Source organism: Pelobates fuscus, chromosome 10 (genome assembly GCF_036172605.1).
Source record: "Pelobates fuscus isolate aPelFus1 chromosome 10, aPelFus1.pri, whole genome shotgun sequence".
Classification (NCBI taxonomy): domain Eukaryota; kingdom Metazoa; phylum Chordata; class Amphibia; order Anura; family Pelobatidae; genus Pelobates; species Pelobates fuscus.
This window is the reverse complement of record NC_086326.1, coordinates 79981929-79994928: the sequence shown is the minus strand read 5'-3', so window position 1 is coordinate 79994928 and position 13000 is coordinate 79981929.

Here is a 13000-nt window from a genome sequence, read left to right as displayed (position 1 = left end):
GCGTCAATATAATAAAAAAAATAAGGTGTCCAGAATGCAAGTGACTTATAAAAATAGAAAAAAAGAAAGAAAACAAAAATGTTGATTGCAAATATTTTACAAAACAGATTATCAATAGTATTGTAACATCAAATAAGTAAATACTTAGAATTTATGAAAGGTTGCAGTCAATTAATAGGCTGATTTTAGCTAAATCATTTAAAAACAATTTGTCTAATAAAAAGACTATCAATAACAAATGTTATTATAAACCTTATATTGGAAAGATCATAAAAAGTTTAAAAAATAAAATAAAATAAAAAATATGTGTGTGTGTGTGTGTGTGTATATATATATATATATATATATAACACAAGAAAAATAATCCTGCACTCCAATACCAAATGCATATTTGCCCGGTACTTGTCCAGCAAAATACAAAAAAGGAAAACAAGATAGCACTCTCATGACTTATTCAAAAAAATAATAAAACTTAACTTTTAATCAGCTTGTAAAAATCAACGTTTCAGTCTGCTAACCACAGACTTTCATCAGGACATCAGTCCTGATGAAAGTCTGTGGTTAACAGACTGAAACGTCGATTTTTACAAGCTGATTAAAAGTTGTTTTATTATTTTTTTGAATAAGTCCTGAGAGTGCTATCTTGTTTTCCTTTTATATATATATATATATATATATATATATATATATTGATTTTCTTACCCCTCCTGGGTGGTATGTTTATTCCTCATTCTCGGGTCCTCTACCAGAGGCCTGGAGGTTTGAGGATTCTGCGCAGTATCCTAGTTGTTCCTAGAACTGCACTCTTCTGGACAGCGATCTCAGATGTCCCACCTGGAATCTGTTGCTCCTATCACAACTGGGACTACTACTGCCTTCACTTTTCACATCCTTTTTAGTTCGTCTTTCAGTCCTTGGTATTTCTCCACCTTCTCATTTTCCTTCTTCCTGATGTTCAGTGGTGTATTTAGTTTTTTGTGCAAACCCCCCCCCCCCCCCCCAAGTTACATTTTCCTCACCCCTTCCTGTCAAGGCCGCACTTTGACTGACAGACGCACACTCACTGACAGACGCACACACTAACTGATAGATGCATACACTCATTGACAGACACACACTCTCATATACACTGACAAACAATGACATACACACACTCACTTATTTGACACACTGATAGACATACATACACTTACTCGGACACACACTGACTGACAGACTCACTGACAGACGCACAGTCTCACTGACAGACGCACGGACTGACTGACCGACGCATGCACTGACTGACCGACACATACACACTGACTGACAGACACACGCACTAACTGACAAACGCATGCACTGACTGACAGATGCACGAACTGACTGACAGATGCACGAACTGACTGACTGACACATACACACTGACTGACCGACACACATACATTCACTGACAGACACACACGCTCACTCACTCAAATTCACTGAAACACACACACTCACTGACAGACACACACACACACAATCACTGAAACACACACTCACTGACAGACACACACACTCACATTCAATGACACACACACTCACTCACATTCACTGACACACACACACTCACTCACTGACAAACACACTCACTCACATTCACTGACACGCACACACTCACTAACAGACACACACACACACTCACTCACATTCACTGACACACACACACACACTCACATTCACTAACACACACATTTCCCTACACTCACAATTATTATTATTATTTTTTTTTTATTTAAATCCACCCAGCCTCCCTACGTTTGGGATAGCTGGGTAGATTTCTCACCTGGGGTCCAGTGGGGCTGCTGGGCAGGAAGGCGGCCGGACATGCAGGTGGGCGACGTGGGAGCACTTTCCTCTGAGCTCTCTGCTCAGCTCCCTCGCGCGTCGCAGAGTGATGCCGGGAGCAGGAATATGACATCATATTCCGGCTCCCGGCATTATTGCGGGTTGCCTGCCTGCCCGGGGGAGCCCAAAGGTGGCCTACCGGCCACCTCTTGGGCTACCATAAAACGGGGCAAACAGGGATTTTGCCTAGGCATTTGGGGGCAGTGTTTTTTGCCGCCCCCTGGAAATTGCCGCCCAATCAAATGCCTTGTTTATCTCGCAGTACACACCCCTGCTAATGTTATAGTCACTGGGTATTGCCGCATCCACCATGACTGCAGTTTTCCGTTCCTTGTCTACCACCATGATGTTGAGTTGGTTGGCCAGCTCTTGCTTGTCTGTCTGAATCTTGAAGTCCCACAGGATCTTAGCCCTGTCATTCTCGACTACCCTTTGTGGTATCTCCCATCTGGACTTAGGCAGGTCTAATCCATATTCTGTGCAGATGTTTCAGTACACAATCCCAGCAACTTGGTTGTGTCTTTCTATGTATGCAGTTCCTGCTAACATCTTGCATCCTTGTACTAGATGCTGGACTGTCTCAGAGGCCTCTTTGAACAATCTGCACCTTGGGTCTTGCCTGATGTGGTAGACTCCAGCTTCTATTGATCTGGTGCTGAGTGCCTGTTCCTGTGTTGCTAGGATTAGTGCCTCAGTGCTGTCTTTCAGTCCTGCCTTTTCCAACCACTGGTAGGATTTTGTCATGTGAGCCACATCCACTATCTGCCGGTGGTACACCCTATGGAGAGGTTTGTCTTGCCAATACATATAAAATTAGAATAAGAAAAATAATAAGAATAAGAAAAAAATGGAAGTATAAAATTTAGATGCTATTGAAAATCAAAATTTTATAACAGAAATAGCAAACCAAATTGTTGCCTGGTACACTGTGGTATGAAGGACCGAAGCCTCCAAATAGACAATCCAAAGTAGAAATTCCACAGTTAAACAGGATGAAGACTTCACACTAAATTTATGAGAAACAGGAACATAACAAAGATACAAATATATTTGTTTTTTTCATGTTTCTAATAAATCCAGTTTGATGTTTCCATCCTGTTGAACCTGTGGATTTTCTATTTTGAAATATAGATTTTTCTTAAATGGGGAGACTTAATGCTATGATTTACATTTGTTTTCTCGGAAGTTATAGCAAGAATAGACAGTTATCAAGAATATTTTAAAACTCATTTGAATTCTATCAGCAGCATAACATGAAATTCTGTTGAACCATGCAAAATCTAATGAGAGGACACCAAGCTATTACGCATCTCCCACATTTATATTAATAATGACAATGACGTCTTTGAAATGTTTTTTTACACTACACATCAATGTGGCGATCATGCATGGGAAATGATGAAACAGATACGGGCAAGAATTTGCTATTTAGGCCTTCCAATTTTGATTGCATTTATTCTCTTTGTCTCATTGAATTTCGTTTTGCAAATTAAGTATCCCACGTTATATTTTCATGACGTTTTGGTTTGAAGGGAACTCACTATTTTTACTGGATTCAAATGCAATAGATAAATAAAGAAAAATAAATATATTTTTGTAACATTTTCCTGATGTTAGGGCATGCTACAAAAGGAGGGCTTTAATGCTGGTAGGGTGGCATAGCATGTCCTAACGACCAGGACCTCCCTCCAGCATGTATACTTACCCTCCTCGCCCGATTTGGTTGGGGGGACTTCTGACAACCAAGGCAGCCCCCTGCAGCCAATCCCACCAATCAGAGTCATGTGATCGCGATGATACTGCAATCACATGAATCGGATTGGCATGATTGACAGATTGGCTGCAGAGGGACTGCCTGGGTTGTTATGCAGAGCCCACAATATATAACTCATAAAATCCTTTAATTATGTAAAAATAATACATACAGTTGCAAGAAAAAGTATGTGAATCCTTTGGAATTATATGGATTTCTGCACAAATTGGTTATAAAATGTGATCTTATCATCATCTAAGTCACAACAATAGACAATCACAGTCTGCTTAAACTAATAACACACAAAGAATGAAATGTTGCCATGTTTTTATTGAACACACCATGTGTTACAAATCGCTATTTGTAACTGGCCCTTTAAATGGAAAATTGCCCGGCTTCCCTGGATTGTGGAGAAGCCTATTTGCCAGCCTCCTTCCTCATGACTATGGCCCCTGGAAGATTGTGCCCCTGAAAACTTAGTAACTTTTATTGGGTGTGTATGGCCCTTTAAGAACCGTCTGGGGACATATTGTGACTTTGCTGAACAATACCCCTTTAAGACTATGTCCCCAGACCTGTAAAATAACTTGCCCCTGGCTCTCTCCCACTTGGTTCAGTAAATAGGGCTTACTGAACCAAGTACCACACAGACGGACCACCCAGAAGTTAAAGTATGCAGGCAATTTACCTCCCAGGCTGTGAGGTTACTGCAGGTTAATTGCACGTGGCGGCGGCCATCTTTGTTCATTCGAATGCGGTCAGCGGTGTATGCTAAAGATTCTGTGGAACTGAAATCGGCTACACATTTTACCGAACACCGCTGACCCTTACCTTCTCCTACACTTCGTTTTTCAGCTCCAGAGACTAAGTCCCGTTCGAAATGGGACTTAGTCGTTTTTCGGCATGAAATTGACCGACCGCACAGCCCAAATCTATGGAACTGTTTTGGGCAGGAAATTGTGCTTGCGGTCGGTCATAAAGGGACCTCCAGCTAACTTTTGATCCGCTGGAGGGATTTGGCTGATTTTTGGAAGTGTTTATGTTTGATGTATGCTGAGTTCAAATTTCTATGGAGATTGTATAGTTTTAAAGTTACAGTGTATGTGTGAAAACTGTATTTTTACTGTATGCTATAATTATGTTATATGTTTATCTGAGGGGAGGAGACGTGGGGGTGGTACCATGTATGTGATTGGTTAATTTCAACCTCCCCCTGGGAGTGTCCTGTGTGTACCTTTTTGTAATAAAAAGCAGGCTGGGTGTTCCAGTCCTCAGTTCTTCTTGACCCTTCAAAACGTAGCCTCGTCTCGTTATTGGAGGGAATTGCTGTATCACACTGGGGATTGCTATGCTCTGCATATTCCCCTGAGCTTAATCACTTAGCTCTTTTAAGAGCTTGTTCCGGATACGCTCTCCTGGAGGAGAGGTCTTCCCCACACGGTCCTGGAGGACAGAAGCCGATCAAGGGTGGAAGGAAGACGGCGCGGCTCCAGTTAAGCTACGGCAGTTGTGGAGTCTGCGGTGGTTGTGGTGTCCAGTGCGGTGCTTGTGGTCCTCGGCGCAAGCTAGGAAGCGTCCATCAACGGAGGGTACTCGGTCGGAGTACACGGAGCTCCGTTACACCATGTAAACATTCACAGTGCAGGTGGAAAAAGTATGTGAACCCTTGGATTTAATAACTGGTTAACCCTCCTTTGGCAGCAATAACTTCAACCAAACGTTTCCTGTAGTTGCAGATCAGATGTGCACAACGGTCAGGAGTAATTCTTGACCATTCCTCTTTACAGAACTGTTTCAGTTCAGCAATATTCTTGGGATGTCTGGTGTGAATCGCTTTCTTGAGGTCATGCCACAGCATCTCAATCGGGTTGAGGTCAGGACTCTGACTGGGCCACTTCAGAAGGCGTATTTTCTTCTGTTTAAGCCATTCTGTTGTTGATTTACTTCTATGCTTTGGGTCATTGTCCTGTTGCAACACCCATCTTCTGTTGAGCTTCAGCTGGTAGACAGATGGCCTTAAGTTCTCCTGCAAAATGTCTTGATAAACTTGGGAATTCATTTTCCCTTCGATGATAGCAATCCGTCCTGGCCCTGACGCAACAAAGCAGCCCCAAACCATGATGCCCCCACCACCATACTTCACAGTTGGGATGAGGTTTTGATGTTGGTGTGCTGTGCCTCTTTTTCGCCACACATAGTGTTGTGTGTTTCTTCCAAACAACTCAACTTTGGTTTCATCTGTCCACAGAATATTTTGCCAGTACTGCTGTGGAACATCCAGGTGCTCTTGTGCAAACTGTAAACGTGCAGCAATGTTTTGTTTGGACAGCAGTAACTTCCTCTGTGGTATCCTCCATGAAATCCATTCTTGTTTAGTGTTTTACGTACTGTAGATTCGCTAACAGGAATGTTAGCATTTGCCAGTGACCTTTGTAAGTCTTTAGCTGACACTCTAGGATTCTTCTTCACCTCATTGAGCAGTCTGTGCTGTGCTCTTGCAGTCATCTTTACAGGACAGCCACTCCTAGGGAAAGTAGCAGCAGTGCTGAACTTTCTCCATTTATAGACAATTTGTCTTACCATGAACTGATGAACAGCAAGGCTTTTGGAGATACTTTTATAACCCTTTCCAGCTTTATGCAAGTCAACAATTCTTAATCGTAGGTCCTCTGAGAGCTCTTTTGTGCAAGGTATCATTCACATCAGGCAATGCTTCTTGTGAAAAGCAAACCCAGAACTGGTGTGTGTTTTTAATAGGGCTGGGCAGCTGAAACCAACACCTCCAATCTCATCTCATTGATTGGACTCTAGTTGGCTGACATCTCACTCCAATTAGCTCTTGGAGATGTCATTAGTCTAGAGGTTTGCATACTTTTTCCACCTGCACTGTGAATGTTTACATGGTGTGTTCAATAAAAACATAGCAACATTTTATTCTTTTTGTGTTATTAGTTTAAGCCAGTGATGGCGAACCTTTTTGAGCCCGAGTGCCCAGACCGTAATACATGCCAATTTTTTTCCCCTCAAAGTGCCAAAACGGCAATTAAACCTGAATACTGAGGTTTAAGTTTAGAAAAAACAACTCATGCAGTTGTCGGAACTAATTAACATCTCTGTGTGTGTATTAAGCAGTTTGTGTGTGTGCTTGGCAGTCTGTCTGTATGTGTATTAAGCAGTCTGTCTTGTTGTGTATTTAGCAGTCTGTCTGTATTTAGCAGACTGCTGAATACACACACAGACTGCTGAGTACACAGTCTGCTGAATACACACACAGACTGCTAAATACACACACACACAGACTGCTGAGTACACACACACACAGACTGCTGAGTGTACACACACACACACACACACAGACTGCTGAGTGTACACACACGGACAGACTGCTGAGTGTACACACACTGCATTGAGGGATACAGTGTATGTGTTTGTGTGTGGGGTGATGTGTTTGTGTGTAGGGTGATGTGTATGTGTGGGGGGTGATGTGTATGTGTGGGGGGTGATGTGTGTGTGGGGGGTGATGTGGGGTGGTGTATATGGGTGGTGTGTGTGTGTGTGGTTGGGGTGATGTGTGTGTGTGTGTGTGTGGGGGGGGTGATGTGTGTGTGGGTGGTGTGTGTTTGTTTGGGGTGATGTGTGTGTGTTTGTGTGGGGTGATGTGTGTGTGTTTGTGTGGGGTGATATGTGTAGGGAAGGGGTGCTGTGTGTATGTCGTCCCCCCCACTGTTTTCTTTCCCCCCATCCCTCACTCAGTTTCCCCCCCATCCCTCCCTCAGTTTTCTTTCCCCCATCCCACACTCAGTTTTCTCCCCCCATCCCTCCCTCAGTTTTCTTTCCCCCATCCCACACTCAGTTTTCTCCCCCCATCCTTCCCTCAGTTTTCTCCCCCACATCTCTCCCTCAGTTTTCTCCCCCCCCCCATCTCTCCCTCAGTTTTCTTCCTCCTCCCATCTCTCCCTCAGTTTTCTTCCCCCTTCAATTTTCTTTCTACCTTGCATCCCTCCCTTAGTTTTCATTCCCTGGCTGATGTTTGGCAACTCAAACCTTCAGTTCCCACCACAGATTTTCTATGGGATTAAGGTCTGGAGACTGGCTAGGCCACTCCAGGACCTTAATGTGCTTCTTCTTGAGCCACTCATTTGTTGCCTTGGCTGTATGTTTTGGGTCACTGTCATGTTGGAATACCCATCCACAACCCATTTTCAATGCCCTGGCTGAAAGAAGGAAGTTCTCACTCATTATTTGATGGTACATGGCCCCGTCCATTCCCCCTTTGATACGGTGCAGTTGTTCTGTCCCCTTAGTAGAAAAACACCCCCAAAGCATAATGTTTCCACCTCCATATTTGACGGTGAGCATCGCGTTCTTGGGGTCATAGGCAGCATTCCTCCTCCTCCAAACACGCGGGTTGAGTTGATGCCAAAGACCTCCATTTTGCTCTCTGGCCACAACACTCCCACCCAGTTCTCGTCTGAATTATCCAGATGTCCATTGGCAAACTTTAGACGGGCCTGTACATGTGCTTTCTTGAGACCTTAAAGGAGCTGCAGGATTTCAGTCTTTCACGTTGTAGTGTGTTACCAATTGTTTTCTTGGTGACTATGGTCCCAGCTGACTTGAGATCATTAACAAGATCCTCCCATATAGTTATGGGCTGATTCCTCACCGTTCTCATGATCATTGAAACTCCACGAGGTGAGATCTTGCATGGAGCACCAGACCGAGGGAGATTGACAGTTATTTTGTGTTTCTTCCATTTGGCGATGATCTTGTAGCCCATTCCAGCCTTGTGTAGGTCTACAATCTTTTCCCTGACATTCTTGAACAGCTCTTTGGTCTTGGCCATGGTGGAGAGTTTGGAATCTGATGGATTGATTGCTTCTGTGGACAGGTGTCTTTTATACAGGTAATGAGCTGAGATTAGGAACAAAAATTGTGGAGCTGTATAACTAGCTCAAAGTTTGGTCCCCCAGGGTCTGTCCATAGTGCCCACCCCCAAGTCCACCCACAGTACCCCTCCCCTAAGTCTGCCCACAAGGATGCAAAGTGTGTTTGTGTAGTGAATGCAGTGTGTTTTGTAGTGGATGCAGTGTGTGAGTGTTTGTGCAGTGGATGCAGTATGTTTAGTGGGTGATGTGTCTATTGGAAGCAGATTGTGTGAGTAATAAAGATTGTTCAATTAAGAGGGTTACACAACTAGCAAATAGCTTGGGTGCACTTCAATTTTCCCATCTAAAATATTGATTTTATTCCATGTGAAACTGTTATGTTGACAGTTTAAAATAAAGCATGTATTACATTTTAAGAAAACAAACATGGGTTTGCAGGAGATTAGTTGAGTCATTGTTGTGTTTAAAAAGAAGGTTATTTGTCCCTCCACTATACAGGATTTTTGCGTGTGAAAATCTGGATCTATGTACTTTAACCCCTTAGAAAAGCAATTTGTCTTTAAAACCCATTAAGCATTAATGTGATTTCTTATAAACACTTAAAGGGACACTTTGAACTTAATGAAGCAATTTGTGTGTATAGATCATGCCTCTGTGACTGACACAGCCTACATGAAAATAATAGATCTCACTTTACAGGAAGTGTTTAGGAAGGCTGTGTAAGTTACATGCAGAGAGGTGTGACTAGGACTCTATAAAAAAAAGTGATTTATCTCCTAAATGGCAGAGGATTGAGCAGTGAGACTGCAGAGGCATGATCTATACACCAAAACTGCTTCATCAAGTTGAAGTTGTGTTTGTGATTATAGTGTCCCTTTAATGAGTAGTATATGATGTGTACGTCTTGGCTCAGAGTTTTCTCAAAAAGCGATATCATTTCAACTAACAGATCAAGATATTTTATGGCCCATATTATGGTCAGTATGACTACAGTGCCAAGACTTGCTTCAAAGTAAGAGCTAGGAAAGGACCTGGAGTTGCACAGTGGATACAGGCTTCTGTACAGAAGCTACTTACAGAACTTGTGTTATTCTAGCTCCATGGAAATAGAGCATTAAAAAATCCTTTCTGTATAACGAATATAAGACACATTGAGATATTGTGCAATCACTAACATAAAGTATATCTTGTGAATACACAAATCAAAAGCTTGACCTTTGTAATGTGGAATGCAGGTATGCTTGGTGACTACTTTATGTACTTAACACAGGAACTGCATGGACACCATACTAACTTCATCGAAATGAAGTGTCCAGAGGTTCAGAAGGAATAAAACCATAGCTACGCAACTTTTTTGAATGGGGAGCTACTGATTGGTTTAGAGTGTTAGTTGACTGCTCATCAATGGAACTTCCGCTTGTCGGCATTCCGTGCATTGGAGAAACCCGATGCCACTGGGAACAAGGAGATCTGGTTTTGGAGAGCAACCATTGGGCTTTAAATGTTCATGAATGGTTTAACCCCTTGAGGTAAGAAAGCGTCAGAGACCTCCTGGCACTATAATAACTTAATTTAGATGAAGCTGTTATCATGCCTGGAGTGTTCCTTTAACCCCTTAAGGACACATGACATGTGTGACATGTCAAAATTCCCTTTTATTCCAGAAGTTTGGTCCTTAAGGGGTTAATAATATATCCTGGTAAAATGAGAATCTGGTGTTTCTTATGGAAGAAAAGACATAATTAACTAGGTAAATTTAAACAACCTCATCTTATCTTTGACATCGAAAATGCCTGAACCTTGTTAAACATTTCCTAAGTGGACACATAATAGATACTAGATCAGGGGTTCCCAACCCAGTCCTCAAGTACCCCCTACCAGTACAGAATTTAGGGATTACCCTGTTGTGTCTAAAGTGTTTGTTTTTTCTAAAAACACCTTAGGCACAACAGGGTAATCCCTAAATCCTGGACTGTTAGGGGGTACTTGAGGACTGGGTTGGGAACCCCTGATCTAGTATCTATGGTTAGTTTGGTTAGTTTGTGTGCAAAGGGAATTTTCGGAATCTAGTCGTTCAATGAATACCAGGAATTTCATGCAGATGAATCACTTAAAATTAATATTTACACATCTCTAACACGTTAGTAGCCAATGTTTATTGAATAAATTCTGATGTCTAGCTTTTCTATGTCCACAGTAGAGTTTCATATTCAACTTCTCAGTCCTGCTGTATGTCAACTGATAAAAATTATGGTTAAAGTTTTTTTGCTACTATACTCATTATACAAATACTTTCAAGCATAGGTTTTCCAAGGTTCGAAGGTATCTGGGGCTTGAACCCAATTTAAAACTTTATGCATCCCCAACCATATCTTTGGCTCTACCCTTAACATAGACATAGTCAAGCAGACAAGTGAAATGGAAGGACAATTTAGCCAGGGAACTATGGTGGATATAAACAGGAGTTTAATAGAACCATAGATTACTGTCAGGATTACTGGAGATGCCCAACACGCAGAACTTAAGTAGATAGTAAGAAATTACCTAAGACACATTACCAGCCCTTAGAATGGCCGGATTTAACATATAGAGACAAAAAAAAACACAAGACAGGGTAAAGACAAGACGTAGAAATGACGTAAACGATGAACAAGCCACGGGTCAAGGAAAGGAGATATCATAATAGGCAAGCCAAAGGTCAAGGAATACAGAGATTGGATAGTCAAAAGTCAAAATCAAATACACAAGAATCAATACAAGGAACGCGCTCTCTTATAACCACAATGGAAACAACGACAGGGCACAGAGAAATGGACAAAACAGGCTTATATAGTCCAAGGTGCTTCCTGATTGGCTGCAGGGAAGCATGTGATCATGGGCGTGTGTGTGATACACCTACATGATAATTAATGATCTGGCCCTTTAAGGGTTAAACAAAAAAAAAACTTAAAACATTCAAAGTTGCAGTGGCCGGTGTCTAATGTTTACAGACCCGGCCGCTGTGAGAGGAGGAGGAGCCACCACCAAGTTCAGGTGAGTGACTGGCGGCACTCCCATTGCCTCGTGGGAATACCGCCAGACCGAGGAGTTCCTGCCGCGTCTCAGTCCGCTCCTGGGCATGAGTGGACCCGGCAGGCGTCTGCTGGAAAGGTAAGTATTCTGAGGCATTCCCCTTAGCATGAGGGAATGCCGCCACAACGATGCGCACTCGCAAGGACCCATACTGCCCTCTAAAAGTAGCGGACCCGGGTGGTGGCGTGACAATTACATATTCGTGTGATGGAGAGGTTGTAAGGATGTATGATGTTGCACCTACAGGAGACTCAATTAATCTCCACATATAATGCACTCTCCACATGAGTAGTACCATCTACACTGAAATCTATAAGTTTCACGTCAAAAGATGTATTTGTACTTGCTCCCCAGGCAAAAAGTAGCCAGCCCTCCCTTGCCCATATTAATATATTAAAACTGTTTTCCTGAACAATCATCTCGGTTTTCAAAGCTGTATAAAAGGAAGAAAAGTTTAATTAAATATAGAACCCACAAGCTAAGTTTGGAGACCATGCAAAATCTTGTTTGAACTTGTTCTTTCTTGATTAATAGATCTTCACAAGCTGTATATCTTGAAACGACTCATTTCAGTTTAGTTTGGCAACAAAGAGCATGGGAAAGAATAAGACACATTTTATTAAACTGAATGCAATGAACAGACCTTCTGTTCTCCATGCAGATTAACCAGACATGTGAGCATGAGAGAGAAAGAAAAATTAAACAGAAAAATTCAAGGTCAAAAAAATTAAATGTAACGATTATTAAAGATATGTTTAAATAACCCTAATAGCGCTTCGCCTGGGTGGGTTGTGATCACATTGATAAATAATACATATGCTGATTTCTTATCAACACCTTTATTGAAGTGTGACCTTCCCTTCAGCCTTTATTGGTTTAGCTAACTATCATCATCTAAATTCCATTTCAACCCAAAACTTTGTCTAGAACTGTTAATGTTCAGTTTGACACCCTTCTGAGATTGCAAATTTTATATTTCGATATTAGACGACCACCCACTTTAATCAGACAGAGTTCTCTGACAACGACGTTTCAAGAGAAGTCTCACATTATTATTATTAGAGCCCCACTCACCACCAGTGGGTGGGGGCCAGGAGGTGGACACTAGCTCCTCCCACCTTTAATATTATTGTTAGGATGCCCATCTGCTTGCCATGGGTAGGCAGCGGGTGTGGACAGTGATCTGCACACAGTGATTTTGCCAACCCCCCAACTGTAGCAGTACTTACCCTCTCCAGGGGCCGGCCGGGGTCCTCTCTTCTCGCCGCGTGCGGTCCTGCTCCTGCACGAGCCGCGCGCGGTTCATCATACGACGAGATCAGTCAGGCGGGCAGTGACCGCGAGAAGCGGTCACGTGTCCCGCCTGACACTAAGAGCGCGCCGCGCGTCTCGGGCGCTCTCTTAAAGGGACAGTGGGAGA